Source organism: Oncorhynchus nerka, linkage group LG14 (genome assembly GCF_034236695.1).
Source record: "Oncorhynchus nerka isolate Pitt River linkage group LG14, Oner_Uvic_2.0, whole genome shotgun sequence".
NCBI classification, from domain to species: Eukaryota; Metazoa; Chordata; class Actinopteri; order Salmoniformes; family Salmonidae; genus Oncorhynchus; species Oncorhynchus nerka.
Window position 1 is genome coordinate 70,356,817 of NC_088409.1, and position 17,965 is coordinate 70,374,781.

Below are 17,965 nucleotides of genomic sequence, written 5' to 3' on the forward strand. Positions count from 1 at the left end.
TCATTCATGGCGTTATGGATAGATGTTTCGGCGGTTGTCGGTCTTCGCGATAAATGATATCAAATTCCTAGCTGCAGACTAGTAATTCATATCAAAGACTTGTTCTTAATCTGTCTGTATCGATAGTCTAAGAGTTTAACCACATGGAATGGTTAAAAGATTCAGCAGTCTGGTCTCAAACCTTGGCCCTCTCGTTATCGAGGTAAGTGGTGGTTACAGCGTTGAGAAGGAGAAAGTGGTTCATGTTTCTGAAATAAAGATATTCTTTGCAAAACAGACTGGGATTGCAAAGGTAAGAGGTTGATTCTGAAACTATGGACTTTTTGTTGTGGTACAGGGGCTGATTTTTAAGAGAAACAATAGTTTTAGGGATACATGGTTTTTATTAGATCTCAAGAACCCAAGGGGTCATACCCAGCTCTTGGGTTCTTATTTTAACTTAAGAACCACAGCATGGTCCATGTGTACTACAGTCCCAACGCTTAGAAATGTTCATTATCTTCCCTTGAAATAAGGTTTTGGAAACCTTTAAGCCTAACTTTCATATTATTACTGAGACATAATTGTACAAATGCAAAAGGTAAACTTACTGTATGCAGTTTTAGCACAGATGCACATGGCCATATTTTGACTAATACATGCTTCCAGACAACAGAACACTTCCCACTTATCCTGACATTTCCATTGGAGCGCAAATGGGAAGGAAGTGTCATACATTGGCTGGAAGCGTGTTATTAAAAACAGTCGTGTGCTAAACCTGCGTACAGTAAGTATATTGTTTATATTTAAAAAATTATTTCTCGATGATATGAAAGTAAAGTTCCAAAGGTTTCCAAAACCGTATCGCAAGGGAGGATTATTAACATTAGACAGAGAGTCGGGGTGCTTATCATATTCCCCCCGCATGGCAGGTACAGTGCCTTCAGAAAGTATCCATACCCCTTGACCTATCCCACAATTTGTTGTGTTACAGACTGAATTCAGAATGGATTAAATATTTTAAAAATTCACCCATCTACACACAATACCCCATAATGACAAAGTGAAAGCATGTTTTTATATATTGTATCACATTTTATTGAAAATTAAATACAATAAATATCTAATTTACATAACTATTCACACCACTGATTCAATACTTTGTAGAAGCACCTTTGACAGCGATTACAGCTGTGAGTCTTTTTGGGCAAGTCTCTAAGATCTTTCCATACCTGGATTGTACAATATTTGCACATTATTATTTTCAAAATTGTTCACACTCTGTCAAATTGGTTGTTGATCATTGCTAGACAACCATGTTCAGGTCTTGCCATAGATTTTCAAGCAGATTTAAGTCAAACTCGGCCACTCAGGAATATTCACTGTCTTCTTGGTAAGCAACTCCAGTGTAGATTAGGCCTTGTGCTTTAGGTAGGTTATTGTCCTGTTGAATGGTGAATTCATCTCCCAGTGTCTGGCGGAAAGCAGTCTAAACCAGGTTTTCCTCTAGGATTTTGCCTGTACTTAGCTCCTTCCCATATATTTTTTTATCCTGAAAAACTCCCAGTCCTTAATGATTGCAAGCATACCCATACATGCTGCAGCAACCACCATGCATGAAAATATGGGGAGTGGTACTCGAATGTGTTGTATTTGATTTGCCCCAAACATAACACATAACACAGGACAAAAAGTAAACTGCTTTGCCAATTTCTTTGCAGTATTACTTTAGTGGTTTGTTGCAAAAAGGATGCATGTTTTGGAATATATTTCTCTACATGACTTCCTTTCACTGTCAATTAGGTTATTATTGTGGAGTAACTACAATGTTGTTGATCCATCCTCAGTTTTCTCCTATCACAGCCATTAAACTCTGTAATTGTTTTAAAGTCAACATTGGCCTCATGGTGAAATCACTGAGAGGTTTCCTTCCTCTACGGCATCTGAGTTAGGAAGGATGCCTGTATCTTTGTAGTGACTCGGTGTATTGATACACCATCCAAAGTGTAATTAATAACTTCACCATTCTCAAAATGTTATTCAATGTCTGTTTTTTAACCCATCTACCAATCAGTGCCCTTCTTTGCTAGGAATTGGAAAACCTCCCCGGTCTTGGTGGTTGAATCTGTGTTTGAAATTCACTGCTCGACTGAGGGACCTTACACATAACATAAGGGACCTTACACATAACATAAGGGACCTTACACATAACATAAGGGACCTTACACATAACAGAGATGAGGTAGTCATTCAAAAATCACGTTGAACACTATTTTGCATTGAGTGAGTTCATGCAACTTACGTGACTTGTTAAGCAAATGTGTACTCCTGAACTTATTTAAATCAAATTGTATTTGTCACATACACATGGTTAGCAGATGTTATTGCAAGTGTAGCGAAATGCTTGTGCTTCTAGTTCCGACAGTGCAGCAATATCTAACAACTAATCTAACAATTCCACGACAACTAACTAATACACACAAATCTAAGTAAAGGAATGGAATAAGAATATATACATATCAATATAAATATATGGATGCGCAATGACCAAGCGGCATGGGCAAGATGCAATAGATGGTATAAAATACAGTATATGTACATATGTGATGAGTAATGCAAGAAATGTAAACATTATTAAGTGGCATTATTAAAGTGACTAGTGTCATGGAAAATTCAGTACCGAGAGAGATTTGGTCATTTCTTCAAACAATCGTCTTTATTTAATATCGATGCATTATTGCAATAATGAGGCTGGTCGACCCCACAACCTTGAGTGTTGGACCGAGTAACCTAACTGTCACGGTTCATGAATCCACTGCCTCCTTTTCCTTTTCTCTCTCTCTCTCTCTCTCTCTCTCTCTCTCTCTCTCTCTCTCTCCCGTGTTTGTGTGGGCGTGGTTCCCAATCTCGGCCTGATTGTCTGCGCCAGCTGGAATCACTTATCTTCCCTTTATATGTTCTGTAACCAGTGTTTCTTGTTGTCAGATCGTTGTTACTTCCCTGAGGTTGTGTCGTGTGTCCGTGCTCATCTCTCGCCGCCCTTGTGTGGATTATCTGCTGTGCTCCTTCCTACCCATCCGGACACTCTCCCCTGGGTTTCTCAGCACGCTTTCATAGGAGGATGCGCCCTCGTCCCTGGGTCGGATTCCGTCTGAGTACAGTCTGTCTGTCCTGTTGCTGCTGTAACCTGTATTCATTAAACCATCGTTGCTTGCATCTTGCATCCGCCTCTGTATTGTTACACTAACCTTTACCCAAATGCAGAGTACTATATATAGCTGACGCTAAAAATGTTTAGTCATGATTGGTTTTACCCATCCCGTGCAGATTGGGGCATCATAAGCCACTCTGGGTTCATCATGTCATTATCTGCACGTGGGTTGTGGTCTTAACCCCACCCTGGTTTAGTTTCCCAGATGCAAGGATGATTTTGAGACAACGATGGATTGTTCTACTCCTAAACTATCCCTAGTAAAACACATTCTTGTCTATGTAATGCAGTCTTTAACTCATTTGTCAACTCAAGCCATCTCTGGTGACCATAAACCCAGATTAGCTGCAGGGAACTAGAGTGGAGACCATTAAAAAAACACTAGACACTAGTAGGACAGAAATGTCTTTACTATTAGTTAAATATGAATTGTTAACCATTAATATGAAATAAATCAGGTAAATTTAATTTTTTCCTCACATTACCCACTCAAGATAATCTTCTAGAAAAATTCAAGTTTGTTAAATACACATTTCATACATGGTAAACAACCGTCCTCTGGGTTTCTGAGCTTAATACCTTTATCAAAACACTGTCAATTTGTAACATAATGAAACCCTGAAAATGAACATCACACACAAGCTTAATCTCAACAGATAGGACAGTCATCATGCTGGCACCACGCACAAAGGTAGGGGTAAGCATGACGAAAATGTCCAACCCATTTAGAACAAAACCTTCCTACACCAGTGACAGACACCCCTCTCTGGACACTTTGTACACCCAGTAGTAACATGAGCTCCTTATGCTCAATAATTTCCCTGACCTATTCCTGACTACATCTCTGATGATCAGAGATGTAGTCAGGAATAGGTCAGGGAAATCATTCAGTTCCCAATCATAATCAAAACCCAATTAATTATCCAAACATAATTTAGAATGAAATTGCTCAGTGATTCACATTAGTTTTATCACCCAAAATGAAACCCCCCAATTTAACACAGATTATAACACAGATTAGTACCGGGAGAATGCACATTTATATTAATATACAATATATTCATCTCATAATTAACCCAGTGAACTAACTCATCAGGGTTATTATTACAGATCAGTATCCCAATGCATTCTTAAGCCTAAATCATTATAAATTTAGCAGTGTAGACCTCCCCCGTCAACCAGATACCCCAAATAAATATTTCAGACAAGTCTAAATCAATTACGGGCACAGTTGACCAACCCCCTTCCTTCTCCAGCACTCAATCTTCTGGCATTTCTTCATTTTTCTTCAGATAGCTTCACAGTTCAAAATGGATGGTCCATGTCAATGTCCCAATTTCAATGTCTCACCTGAACCCCAACACAACTCATGTCTTGCCCATTTGCATACCAGTATACCAGCGATATGAGAAAAGTTTTGGAACGTATCTCTATCTCTATGCTCACTCCGCATGGACTTCTTTTGCAATCTTGAGAGAAAAGGCAGTTGATGACTTCAACTGGATGCTGTACATCAGTTGCTGGCTCGGACTCAGGTCTCTCGATAAAAGTGGTGCAGGACAGGGCCTTAGTGAATGCTATTTCTTCAGCCATTTAGAGGGGGTTTTGAGGTCCACACCGTTTGGTCAAATTGTCCCTGCTTATGCATCAAGACGCCACCCGTAGTAACCTCGAGAGTGATGATAGATCAGATAGTTCAGTTCATTTCTGATTCAGAAAATCCAGACAAGCATTTTAAAGAAATCCAAACAAATGATCCATTGTGTGTAATTATTACCACTACCAATATGCTTCATGCAAACCTCTAAAACACATGTCAAAGAAAAAAATAAGATCACATTCTGTTGAAACAATTCTTCTAATTAGCATTTACTCCCTTATCACACCGTCAACCTCAATGCAGAGTCATAGGATCTGGAAATGATCCCGATCATCCAGCAGACCCAATCTTTTGAGATTTATCAAAACAGAACAAACAACGCAACAATACACTCCTTCATACATCACTCAATACATTTCTATATTTCCCTCAAGGTGTGTAAACTTCAATCCAAAACCCTCAAAAGACTGGTAATTCCCCCATTTTGACACATAATTCACATCATGACTGATGTGTAAAAACAACAATACTACAAATAAAAATTCGAATTACTACCCTTAATAACTAATTTGTAAAAAAACATTTGTACCCATAACTTCATAGTAAAAATAGACTAGACAGGTCTATCCTTCTCGTGGTCCAATTAGTTATAAAACCTCTCCGTAATTATCAGTATTATAAATGACCATCAAATCAGTATTAAATGTGACCTTTAAATCATCATCCAATGTCTCTCGGCATTCCAGTGAGGGCGATCAAACCACACTAGAAAGTCAGGACAGAGGTCATTCAAACCCTTCAAATAAGTGTTACTTTCTATATTAGACTTACTAATAAAAAACAGTAAAACATTATACATTTTGTATCCCAGGTTTACACTAAGTTTCTTCAGTACATTTTTTATCAAAATAATTAACGTTCAATTAAAACTTAAGATACCTAGGCACTAACCCATATTCATAACCAGTAAGGTGTGTGTGTGTGTGTGTGTGTGTGTGTGTGTGTGTGTGTGTGTGTGTGTGTGTGTGTGTGTGTGTGTGTGTGTGTGTGTGTGTGTGTGTGTGAAACCATTTGGTAAAAAACTAAAATGGCTAGGCCTTATTTAATTTAGTAAGTCCTCTTTATCACCGAATCCAGATACCTTTATACCTATAAAACTGCCAAATTTCACTATACTAATATCATAATCAGCAACCCAAAGGTTTTAACTACAAAAAAACATGATAATAATAAGTCCATCGTACTCCCTCATCATTAATTGTTTGTTTTAATTTACCACAACATTTATGTGCGCTTATTGTTTCTCTCCACAGAGTCTAACAATTCACTCCGAACTCTCCGTTGTTACCTTCACTGGTCTACATCTCTTCCCTCTGACTCTCCGTCTAACGTTATGTTACCAGGCGAACAATTAAAAAATAAAATAATTAAAGTCAAAACAAACATAACTTATTTTCACAGGGAGGCCACTTTAATTACTCTGTCATCTTCCTCCCTTTTGTCATTTCAATAAATCTATTTTAGAACACAACTAAATAAAATCCCACGAGTTTAAAACTGCTAGGGTTTTCCTGAGTCGCATTGTTCTCGAAACCCCAAAATATGTTCTCTTTTGTTTCGCCAGTTGTACTTTACCATATACCACATGACCCTGCTCTACCACATAGTTTACTAATGTGGCTATTGTTAGTGTTTAAATACTGGAGAGTCGAGACCAAATCACGGGTGCTGGACAGAGTGGATTTCAGTTGTAACAAAAGGCAGTTTTATTGAGTCAAAAGATATCTTGTCCCGCAGTTTTACGTGCACGGATCTAGTTCATATAACTCGGTAAGGAGTCAGGTGAAAAAGAGACTTAGACATTGGTCACAGCAGATTTTATACATGGAATATGTAGGTGGAGTCTTGTCGTGTTGGTCTTCTGACTGGTCCCGAAAGGGTTGGAGGCGGACCTGCTCTTGCCAGAGCAGGAGCCCCATTGGTGCACATCAGAGTCTTCTTGTTCTGAGCACCCGACCAGTAGAGGGGGGAGTAAGGTGTGTGTGTTCATTCAAGAAGGTATTTGTGTGTCAGGAAATCTGATACAGGAGAGCAGAGGGGGTCAGTTTTATGGCTGGGTGTATGTGTTCTTGCGATGGAAGATCTTTGTTTCCTGGGGTGGTGAGACAACAGAGCTGAGGGGGGTAGTTTTAGGGGGCTAGTTTTATTGCTGGCTGTGTGAGCTAGTTCCTGTTTTAGCAGGGGTACGTAAGATGACTTGAGTCAGGCGGTTTGGCTTGGCGCTGTATAATATATGAGCTATGTGTATGAATGTTTACATATATATATATATATATATATATATGACACTATGTTTGGTATATGAGTTTCGTCTTTTTACGCTAATAACAAATTCACTACGTATTGTATCAACACAGAAACCCAAAATCGACACCCTTTAGTGATTGTTTAAATGTGGCGTGAAACAACGTTTGACAATTTGTAAACATAATTCGTGCTCTCGCCCATATGTACTGTCAATTTTAATATGGTACGTAATGCACTGTCCTTGATTCTCACAAGGATTATTCAACCCCAAAATCTACTATGGAGCAGGGTTGATCCAAACTCTCTGATTCATAAAATATACTATTTTTCTTGCCTCACACCCAAGCTAACTGGCTAGAGTTGGCTAATTTGCTAGCTAACGCTACTTCCAGACACAGACAAGAGAATGCATTTTCACTCTCCATTCTACTCACCTAGCAGAGCTGGTTAGGCTTTTTTCATGTTTATTCAAAACGTTGGTGACTAACTGTGCTGCTGGCAATAATTCAAATTACGTTATTTCCCTAATGTTTACTGACACTGGCCCTATTCAACCGGTGTTGAGCATTGGTAAATTCATCAGTTATTCTGCGCTCTGGTACATTCAAACCAGTACTCTGGAATCCGAACAAAATAGCCTGAGCGATCATACCAAGTACGGATTTAACCATGTCCATTGAGAACACATTTAGCTAAGCTAAGAATGATGTGAGTAGTAAAGTCAACAAACGCTGGGTAGTTGAATAACATATAGTTAATATACTAGCTGTATGCAATGATATTGTTGGAGGAAATTATAGTTGAAATGATTAATAATGTATACATTTCAATTAGAACCATTTATTCTAATACTATTATGTTATGGTATGAAATGTATGGGTTCTTGGTTAAGCTGTTACTGAAAATGTAAGTAAAACGAATTAATTGTCTCTACCTTGCGGGGAGGTTAAGGGAGAGGGATGATATATCTTTTCTGACAGATAAGAATGGTCCTTGATATTCCATTAGTGGAGGAGAAGATATCTTTTAGACAGATTGGAATGTCTGGTTTATGAGGGGAGTAGAAGACATCCCCGGACCTGAAAACACTGTGCTATTGTGTGGATCGGAGAGAGTGTGAGAAACTGATGATGTCATTTCATGTCCTCTCTTTAAATGTAAGGTTCTTTGTATTTTTAGTTAGTACTCTCTTGTAATAAACGCTGTTACCTGGCTTTTAAGACTGGTCTCGATCTACTTCATGCATAATTAATGAATTTACAACTCATTAATGAACTAGAGAGAGTGCGAATTTGATTTTGGCTATAAAACATATAGGAATTTAGAATTCCTCTAACAGATATACTATGCAGTTCATAAAGATAGCGAAAGCAACACATTTGTCATACTTATTTAAAACAAATCATTTATGTCTTAAGACCAATAAGCATACTACATACTCAAATGACTTCACAATAGTATGCTCAGTGCGATTACGCTGATAGAACACTAAAATCGCTAGTGTTTTGAGCTAATTCTTCTTTTATATCATTGTGCCAAGTCACAATTGCATCCCTGAATTTTCTATTTCGATTAGCAATTTTTGTTCATATTCAAGCCAAATTGGTAGAATGCTTGTGGCTTCTATTAGTGTCTTTGTGGCTTTGCTATAGTGAACCTCCATTAATTTATTTCCTGTCCTCTCTCCTCGCGGTTTTAATATATGCCGAACTTTTCTGAGACTATCTCCCAGATCCTGTAGACAGTCATATAATGCTTTAACCTTAACTCTAACTATTTATCCATAAAAAAAACTACGTACATCTATGCATGGGTTGTTTAAGTTGCATCTCATATTCCCAGTATTACTTTATCAAATTTCAAGTAATCGATTATACACACACATACCATTTCTCTCTTTTTTTCTCCATGTCTTCACAGAATCAATAGATAACGTAGGAAATCTTAGATACTCACATTAATGAATCACTCCATGTGCGTTTCCAACAACTCTTTACACTCTCAGTGGAACCTAAAAATGTTTGTTTCTCGGACGCTGCCCTATGGGAATAATTCTCAACAGTTCTCCAATATTCCAGAAATTATAGAATAACATCTAGCACTTAATAATACCAGTCCATAATATTCTATGATGGGCAGTGTTGTACGGTAGTCAAAGATAACTCTACATATCTTATTATCCAAATGTAAGATGAACACTTTTCTAGACTCACAAAACTCTCATTCACATTCACACAGTACTGTTCCTAAAACATACTTCCCTCACACGCATTAAAAATCGTATCACACTCACAGAAAACACAAACAGAGGAGAATGAGACAGACAAGGAAAACTGGATAACGCTGTATTTAGATTTCAAAACCCTGTCTATATGAACAGGGAAACCCATACCATTATCAGAATGTTGCCTAATTAGTGGTCCCACAACCGGGTGTTGTATCCACACTGGGATATGGCATACTGTGATTACTATGGTAAATATTATTTTATGTCTATCCAAATGTGCAAAACTACCTACAGAGTACCCATGTCTGCTATCCAATTACGTAACACGGTCCCAAAAATGTCAATCTTACCTCGTGTTTTCTAGGTATCAGGAATAACAAAGCACTAACAATAGTAACCCAGGGCATACCTGTTTACCTTATTTAACAAAACATTTAATCAATTACATACACGTTAAAATTTGAACTTCAAATAAGATGCTCTCACAAGGCGTCATCTGCACTATGGTCCCTCATTCAATGAGTTTCACCAAACTGAGTTCTCGCAAGATTACCCGCGCTCTAGTCCTTTACTCAACATTAACCTCACCAATTCCTACTGTGATCAAGTCAGTACCACAGATTGGACTTTTGGTTGCCCGCAAATGGCAATTAACAATTAAGCCCAAGGATACCTCACTTAAGAACACTCTTATCAAGTCATCTCAGTCCTGCTAGTTCCCTCAGCTGTGGCCCTCTTAAGGAAGACCTCCTTCTGAGCGTACCCCCAACAGGGGCTATTCTTTTTTAAAATTATTTACATTTTTTATTTATAATTTCATCACTTATTGATTGTACAAGCCTACCTCTCTCAGTACTATGTCCGAGATCTGGTATCCACCTGTGCCTGCTACCTCTCCGATCATAGGCGGGTCCAGCTGCTCAATTAATAAGCATGGTTTATCCTTGTCTTGTTTTGCACGCTTTGTACAAAATAATTAAATGCAGTACGACAGGATATTTAGTCCCCAAATCCAGAACGAATTCAAGAAAACATACAGTATTATATAGAGCCCTTATTGCATGGAACTTCCATCCATCTCATATTGCTCAAATAAACAGCAAACCTGGTTTAAAAAAAAAACAGATAAAGCAACACCGCTACGTGTGCCTTTTTATAAATGTGTGTAGTTCTGTCCTTGAGCTGGTCTTGTCTAATGATGTTCTGTATTATCTCATTATGTATTTTTGTTTCATGTTTTGTGTGGACCCCAGGAAGAGTAGCTGCTGCTTTTGCAACAGCTAATGGGGATCCTAATCAAATACCCAATATTTCTTAACGTATTATTAGCTAGCTATAACTGGCATGTTCACGTGTCTCATACCATGATCAACTGACCATGACCTCACCACCTGGGTGGTCTTAACCAATCATAGTATGATAGGCGGTAAAACGCCTCCAATTACAATTCAGTATGTTTACACATATGAATATTACATCCCCCTTCTTTTAAAACAAAAAGAACAATGTTTTACATATTCTAAGCGTTTCTTTTGAATACATGCTCTGTAGTTTGAACTCAAGGTAACTAACCATTTATACTGCATACTGCACCAACTGAATCAACATAAAAGACAATGATTCAGGATACTGTTGTATTGTATTTATTAATGATCCCCATTAGCTGCTGCCAAAGCAGCAGCTACTCTTCCTGGGGTCCAGCAAAATGAAGGCAGTTTATACAATTTTAAAAACATTACAATACATTCACGGATTTCACAACACACTGTGTGCCCTCAGGCCCCTACTCCACCACTACCACATATCTACAGAACTAAATCCATGTGTATGAATAGTGCGCATGTTATCGTGTGTGTGTATGCATGTGTCTGTGCCAATGTTTGTGTTGCTTCAGTCCCTGCTGTTACATAAGGTGTTTTTTTTCTTCAGTTTTTAAAATTTTTAATTTTACTGCTTGCGTCAGATTCTTGATATGGAATAATGTTCCATGTAGTCATGGCTCTATGTAGTACTGTGTGCCTCCCATAGTCGGTTATGAACTTGGGGACAGTGAAGAAACCTCTTGTGGCATGTCTTGTGGGGTATGCATGGGTGTCCGAGCTGTGTGCCAGTAGCTTAGACAGCTCGGTGCATTCATCATGTCAATACCTCTCATAAATACAAGTAGTGATGAAGTCAATCTCTCCTCCACTTTCAGCCAGGAGAGATTGATTTGCATAGATTTTAATATTAGCTCTCTGTGTACATCCAAGGGCCAGCCATGCTGCCCTGTTCTGAGCCAATTGCAATTTTCCTAAGTCCTTTTTGTGGCACCTAACCACACGACTGAACAGTATGTCAAGGTGCGACAAAACTAGGGCCCGTAGGACCTGCCTTGTTGATAGTGTTGTTAAGAAAGCAGAGAAACACATTATAGACAGACTTCTCCCCATCTTAGCTACTACTGCATCAATATGTTTTGACCATGTGGCAGACCAGGGGGTTTGGTCAAGACGTTTACCAATATCAGACACAGACAGAGAAGGATTAGCTCAGTTTCAAGTGTGTTTATTTAAATAATAGATCAAAAGAAAATGATAGGTCTCCCCTGTGAGACCCTCTCCGGGATGCCGTCTTCTGGTATTCCGGGTCTAGCGGTATCCTGTTGGGCACAAAACTGAACTCCCTCTTCTTACCTTTGCAACCGTCAACCATGCCACGGGAGCCCTTTCTTCCCCCATTCCTCCTGTGTGCTGGCAGCTTTATGGGCCTTGCACAGCTGGTGAGCAATCTGCCCTTGATTACTCACCAGCTCCCAATCAGCCCCAATTAGTCCGGGCTGGGGAGCCCGTCGAGACCTGGCACGTCCAGCAGATGGAGCCATCACCTCATGATGTATACTTCATCTGTTACCAGGCCTCGACGATTCTCCCCCTGGTAGCTGACCTGCTGTACGCCACAACCATGACAGTTTACAATCTAAGATTACTCCAAGCAGTTTAGTCATCTCAACTGCTCAATTTCCACATGATTTATTACAAGATTTAGTTGAGGTTTAGGGGTTAGTGAGTGTTTTGTTCCAAATACAATAGTTTTAGAAATATTTAGGGTTAACTTATTCCTTGCCACCCACTCTGAAACGAACTTGCTCAGTTAATTTATTCCATTTCTTTATCGCTCTAAATCGAAATGTTCTTTTGCCTATTTCGCTTTTCTGTCTGGATAACGCATAGATGGTGGACAATCTATTCCTAGTATTAACGGAATGTCTGTCTCTTACCAACTGAATACCGTTGTGAATAGAACTTAGCCGTTTTAAATTATGTATATTATGAAATGAAATAAGCATGTTTTTTTCAATTATCCTGTCGATTGATGACCAACCAAGAACACTGCGCATGACTGCAACAGAAGAACCATATATCCACCTTAAAACAATCCTTGCTGCTTTGTTCTGTGCATTCTGCAGCCTTCTAACTTCACTTAATGATGCATTTCCCCAGACCACAGAACAGTAGTTCACCTGACTCTCAATGAATGATTGTGTTATTTGCTGAATAATTCTTCCTGTTAAACATTTAGCTATCCTTCTGATTATGCATGCTGTTTATTTTTTAAATATTTTTTTTTACATAGATTAGTTATTTGAGACGACCATGATAAGCAGTTGTCTAGCTCCACTCCCAATAGTTTGGTTTCTGCGACTTCTTCAATTTGTACTCCTCCCATACTTAATTGTAACCCATGCTGTTTTGTCCTTTTCCTAGTTGAACAGACCAACATAAATTTGTTTTTTTAAATGTTTAAAACCAGTTTGTTTTGGAAAACCATCTCCCTGATATTCTCAAAATTTCCTTGTAAAACTTACTGTACCTGTTTAACCGATTGTCTTGCTGCATAAATTGTAGTATCATCTGCAAATATAGTAGCTTGAGTTTCAGCTAAGGCATAGGGAAGATCGTTGGTATATATTAAATAAAGAAGTGGCCCAAGGCAGCTGCCCTGTGGTATTCCACAGTTTAACACATGAGGGGAAGAAAATTAACCATTGATATAGGTGGACTGTTTTCTGTCAGTTAGATATGACTGTACCCAATTCAATGCTACCTCCTTAAAACCATAATGCATTCATTTTATCAAAATTATTTAATGATCCACTAAATCAAATGCTGCACTGAAATCTAAAAATTGTACACCCATTATCCATAGTCATTATCCATAGCATTGAGCCACTGGTCAGTCATGTCAACCAATGCAGTGGTAGTGGAATGGTTTTTACGATAAGCATGCTGATTGGCTGTAATCAGATCATTCTTTTCCATGTACTCCCATATTTGTCTACTCACAATACCCTCCAATATCTTCTTGAGTGTAGGATGTAGTCTAATTGGTCGACTATTGGCAGGAGTAATGGGTTCTTTGCTGTCTTTCGGAATAGGACACAGTTTCGCATGCTTCCATACATTTGCAAACATCCCCTTTTCCAGTGACCAATTAAATATGTATTTCAGTGGAACTGCAATCTGGGGAGCAGCACAGCGAAGCAAAAAATTGTCCATAAGACCATAACCTGTAGATTTACCATCAGGTAATGACTTCAATAGGTTTAACACCTCCTCCACTGACACTGTTTGCAGACTAAAAGAGCAGATCTTGTTGCTCATAATATGATCATCAATCCATTGGACAATAGCTTGTTTGGAAGAATGTATGTTTACATTGTTGCTCAGTAATTTTAATTTTCTTTGTAAAAAAATCTGCAAAATGACTGGCAATATCAACTGGTTTTGTTATTATTCTCCCGTCAACCTCCACACTAGATGGGCATGATGAGATAGATGTACCAAGTAAGCCCTTAACTGTGTTCCATACCTTTTTAGGATCATTTGTACAATCAGTAAAAGCATCGTTGTAAAATCACTTTTTTTTCTTTAGATTCAATTTAACTGCATAATTACGTAATGTTCTATAATTCTGTTAATCAATTTCTAATCTTGACTTGGCTACTAAGACTTTTGCCATATTTCTTTGAGAAAAAGCCTCACCCAGTTCATCATCAATCCATGGAGATGGACGAGTACAAACTGTACTCTTTCTTATAGAGGCATGATGGTCCATTACCTCAGTGAGCAAATCAATAAAACATCCTGGAGTGTGATTTAAATCATCCTCTAGATAAATCAGCTCCCAGGGTACAGCAGCCAAATCATTTAGAAATAGCTCATGATTAAATGTTTTAAAATGTATTTTGACCACAATCCTAGGGGGTTTCTTTGGAACCTTGGTGTTCATGGTTATGGTCACAGTATTATGGTCTGTCCAGCCCACTGGCATTGATCTGGCTTTTAAGCATTGCAATGGTATATTACAGAAAATCAGATCAATGCATGTGTCTGAACGATGACCCAACTTAATTGAAGATCTAATAGTATCATTAACCATTTGTTTCAAACCACAGTTCTTGGCATATCTCATCAATTGTGTTCTATTCAAATGATTGTGATCCTTCCAATTTATATTAAAATGACCCATGATAAATAGATCTCTGTTGCTATCTGTGTCATCCAGATAGGACACCTCAGAGCTAGGAGGTCTATACACACATCCTACCAATATGGGTGCCTAGTGAGGCAGATGTACTTGGGCCCATAGTGCCTCTATTTGACATACATTAAGATCATCCCAGTGGCATGTCTTTAGTAAAAAAAATTAAAAAGCAAAGGGCCTAAACAGCTACCTTTGGGAATTCCTGATTCTAACTGGATTATATTTGAGAGGTTTTCATTAAAGAGCAACATCTGTGTTCTGTTAGACAAGTAACTCCATATTCACATTATAGCAGGGTGTGTAAAGCCATAACACAAGTTTTTGATCGATAATGTCAAAAGCTGCACTGAAGTCTAACAAGACAGCCGCCACAATTATTTTATCATAAATTTCTCTCAGCCAATCATCAGTCATTTGTGTAAGTGCTGCGTTTGTTGAGTGTCCTTCCCTATAAGCATGCTGCAATTCTGTTGTCAATTTGTTTACTGTGAACCCGCATTGTATCTGGTCAAACACAATTCTTTCCAGAAGTTTACTAAGGGTTGGTAACAGGCTGATTGGTCGGCTATTTGAGCCAGTAAAGGGGGCTTTGCTATTCTTGGGTAGCGGAATGATTTTAGCTTCTCTCCAGACCTGAGGGCACATGCTCTCTAGTAGGCTTACATTGAAGATGTTGCAAATAGGAGTGGCAATATCGTCTGTGTCACGTTCTGACCTTGGTTCCTTTGTTTTGTCTTTGTTTTTGTATGGTCAGGGCGTGAGTTGGGGTGGGCAGTTATGTTTGTTTTTCTATGTTGGTTTTTGTGTTCGGCCTAGTATGGTTCTCAATCAGAGGCAGGTGTTGTTAGTTGTCTCTGATTGAGAATCATACTTAGGTAGCCTTTTTCCACCTGGGTTTTGTGGGTGTTTATTTTCTGCCTTTGTGTTATGTGTGTATGTCACCAGACAGGACTGTTTCATTTCGTTCGTTCATTTTGTTATTTTTGTAGGTGTTCAGTGCTTTCTTTAATTAAAATGATGAACACTTACCACGCTGCACATTGGTCTGATCCTTGCTACTCCTCCCCGTTACAGAAACACCCAAGGACCAAGCAGCGTGGTAACGGGCAGCAGCAGCGGCTAAAAACACAGGACTCCTGGACATGGGAGGAGATTCTGGACGGCAAGGGACCATGGGCACAGGCTGGAGAATATTGCCGCCCCGAGGCAGCGAAAGCAGAGAGGCGGCGGTATGAGGAGGCAGCACGGCAGCGTGGCTGGAAGCCCGAGAGGCAACCGAGAGGGGGGGGGGGGGGAGTGTGGCGAAGCCAGGTAGGAGACCTGCGCCAACGAGCGAGAGGGACGGGCAGGCACCGTGTTATGCGGTGGAGCGCACGGTGTCCCCGGTGTGTATGCATAGCCCGGTGCGGTACATTCCAGCTCCTCGTATTGGCCGGGCTCGAGTGGGCATCGAGCCAAGTGCCATGAAGCCGGCTCTACGCATCTGGTCTCCAGTGCGTCTCCTCGGGCCGGCGTACATGGCACCAGCCTTACGCATGGTGTCCCCGGTTCGCCAGCACAGCCCAGTGCGGGCTATTCCACCTCGCCGCACTGGCCTGTCTACGGGGAGTATTCAGCCAAGTAAGGTTGGGCAGGCTCGGTGCTCAAGAGCTCCAGTGCAGCTTCACGGTCCAGTCTGTCCGGTGCCACCTCCACGTACCAGCACTCCGGTGGCAGCCCCCACACCAGGCTTTCTCTCTGTCTTCTGTCCGCCTAGCATGCTGCCAGAGTCCCGCTGTCCTGTCCAGCGCTGTCCTGAGCCTTCCTCTTCTGAGCCAGAGTCTCCGCTGCCAGCTGCCAGTCTCCCGTCTGTCCTGAGCTGCCAGAGTCTCCCTGTCTGTCCTGAGCTGCCAGAGTCTCCTCCAACGTCTCTCCCGTCCTGAGCTGCCAGAGTCTCCCGTCTGTCCTGAGCTGCCAGAGTCTCCCGTCTGTCCTGAGCTGCCAGAGTCTCCCGTCTGTCCTGAGCTGCCAGAGCTGCCAGTCTGTCCTGAGCTGCCAGAGCCACTAGTCTGTCCTGAGCAGTCAGTCAGCCAGGAGCTGCCAGAGCCATCAGTCAGCCAGGAGCTGCCAGAGCCGTCAGTCAGCCAGGAGCTGCCAGAGCTCCATCACTTTCTCTTTCAGGGGAACAGTTCATCTCGTCAGTGTATTGTTCTTTTGTGTTCAGTAGGTGACGACGATTGCGGCGGTACACCGCTTCTTCTGCTGTGCGGACGTGATATGAATGTTCAGTGTCAGCTGGCTGGATGACAACTGCTGGCTTTCAGTGGCCATGCTCCTGGATTCTAACTGACTCTCCGTCATTCAGTGGTGGTAGTGGTCTAGCTAACATGTCGTAGTATCGCTTTTGTTGTTGTCTCTGTGCACGTTTTTCATGCATTTCCTTGTAGCTGACGACTTCCAGTTGCAGCTGCTGGTTGGTGCTGGGAAAGATTGAGAGAAGTCTGTGGCTCATCAACAGCTGGGCTGGTGAATCGAAGTTGCCAAGTGGAGTGTTGCGGTATTCAAGGAGACAGAGGTAGGGGTCTCTTTTGTCCGCTTTTGCTTTGTCCATGAGTGATTTAGCAATATGCACAGATTTTTCAGCAATGCCATTACTTTGAGGGTAATGTGGGCTTGTGGTGACATGTGTGAACTCCCATGCCTTTTGTGAAGGATTCAAACTAATTTGATTTGTAACGGGCCATTATCAGATATTAAAGTCTCTACAATGCCATGCCTGGCAAAGATTGCTTTCTGCTTGTGTATCACAGCTGCAGATGTGGTGCTGTGAAGCTTGTCGAGTTCAAAGTATCTGCTGTAGTAGTCTACTGTTAAGATGTAGTTCTCGGTGTTCCAGGTGAACAGATCGGTTGCCACAACCTGCCAGGGTCGGTCTGGGATACAGTGAGGTAACATTGGCTCTTTGGTGTTTAAGAGGCGTCGTTCAAGACAGGTGGCGCATTTACCAACATGTCCTCTATTTGTTTGCACATTCCGGGCCAAAACAAAAGGTCCCGTGCGCTCTGTTTTCACTTTTCCAAGCCCATGTGTCCAGCATGGATCTTTGTCAAAATCTCTTCTCTGAGACTGGTAGGAA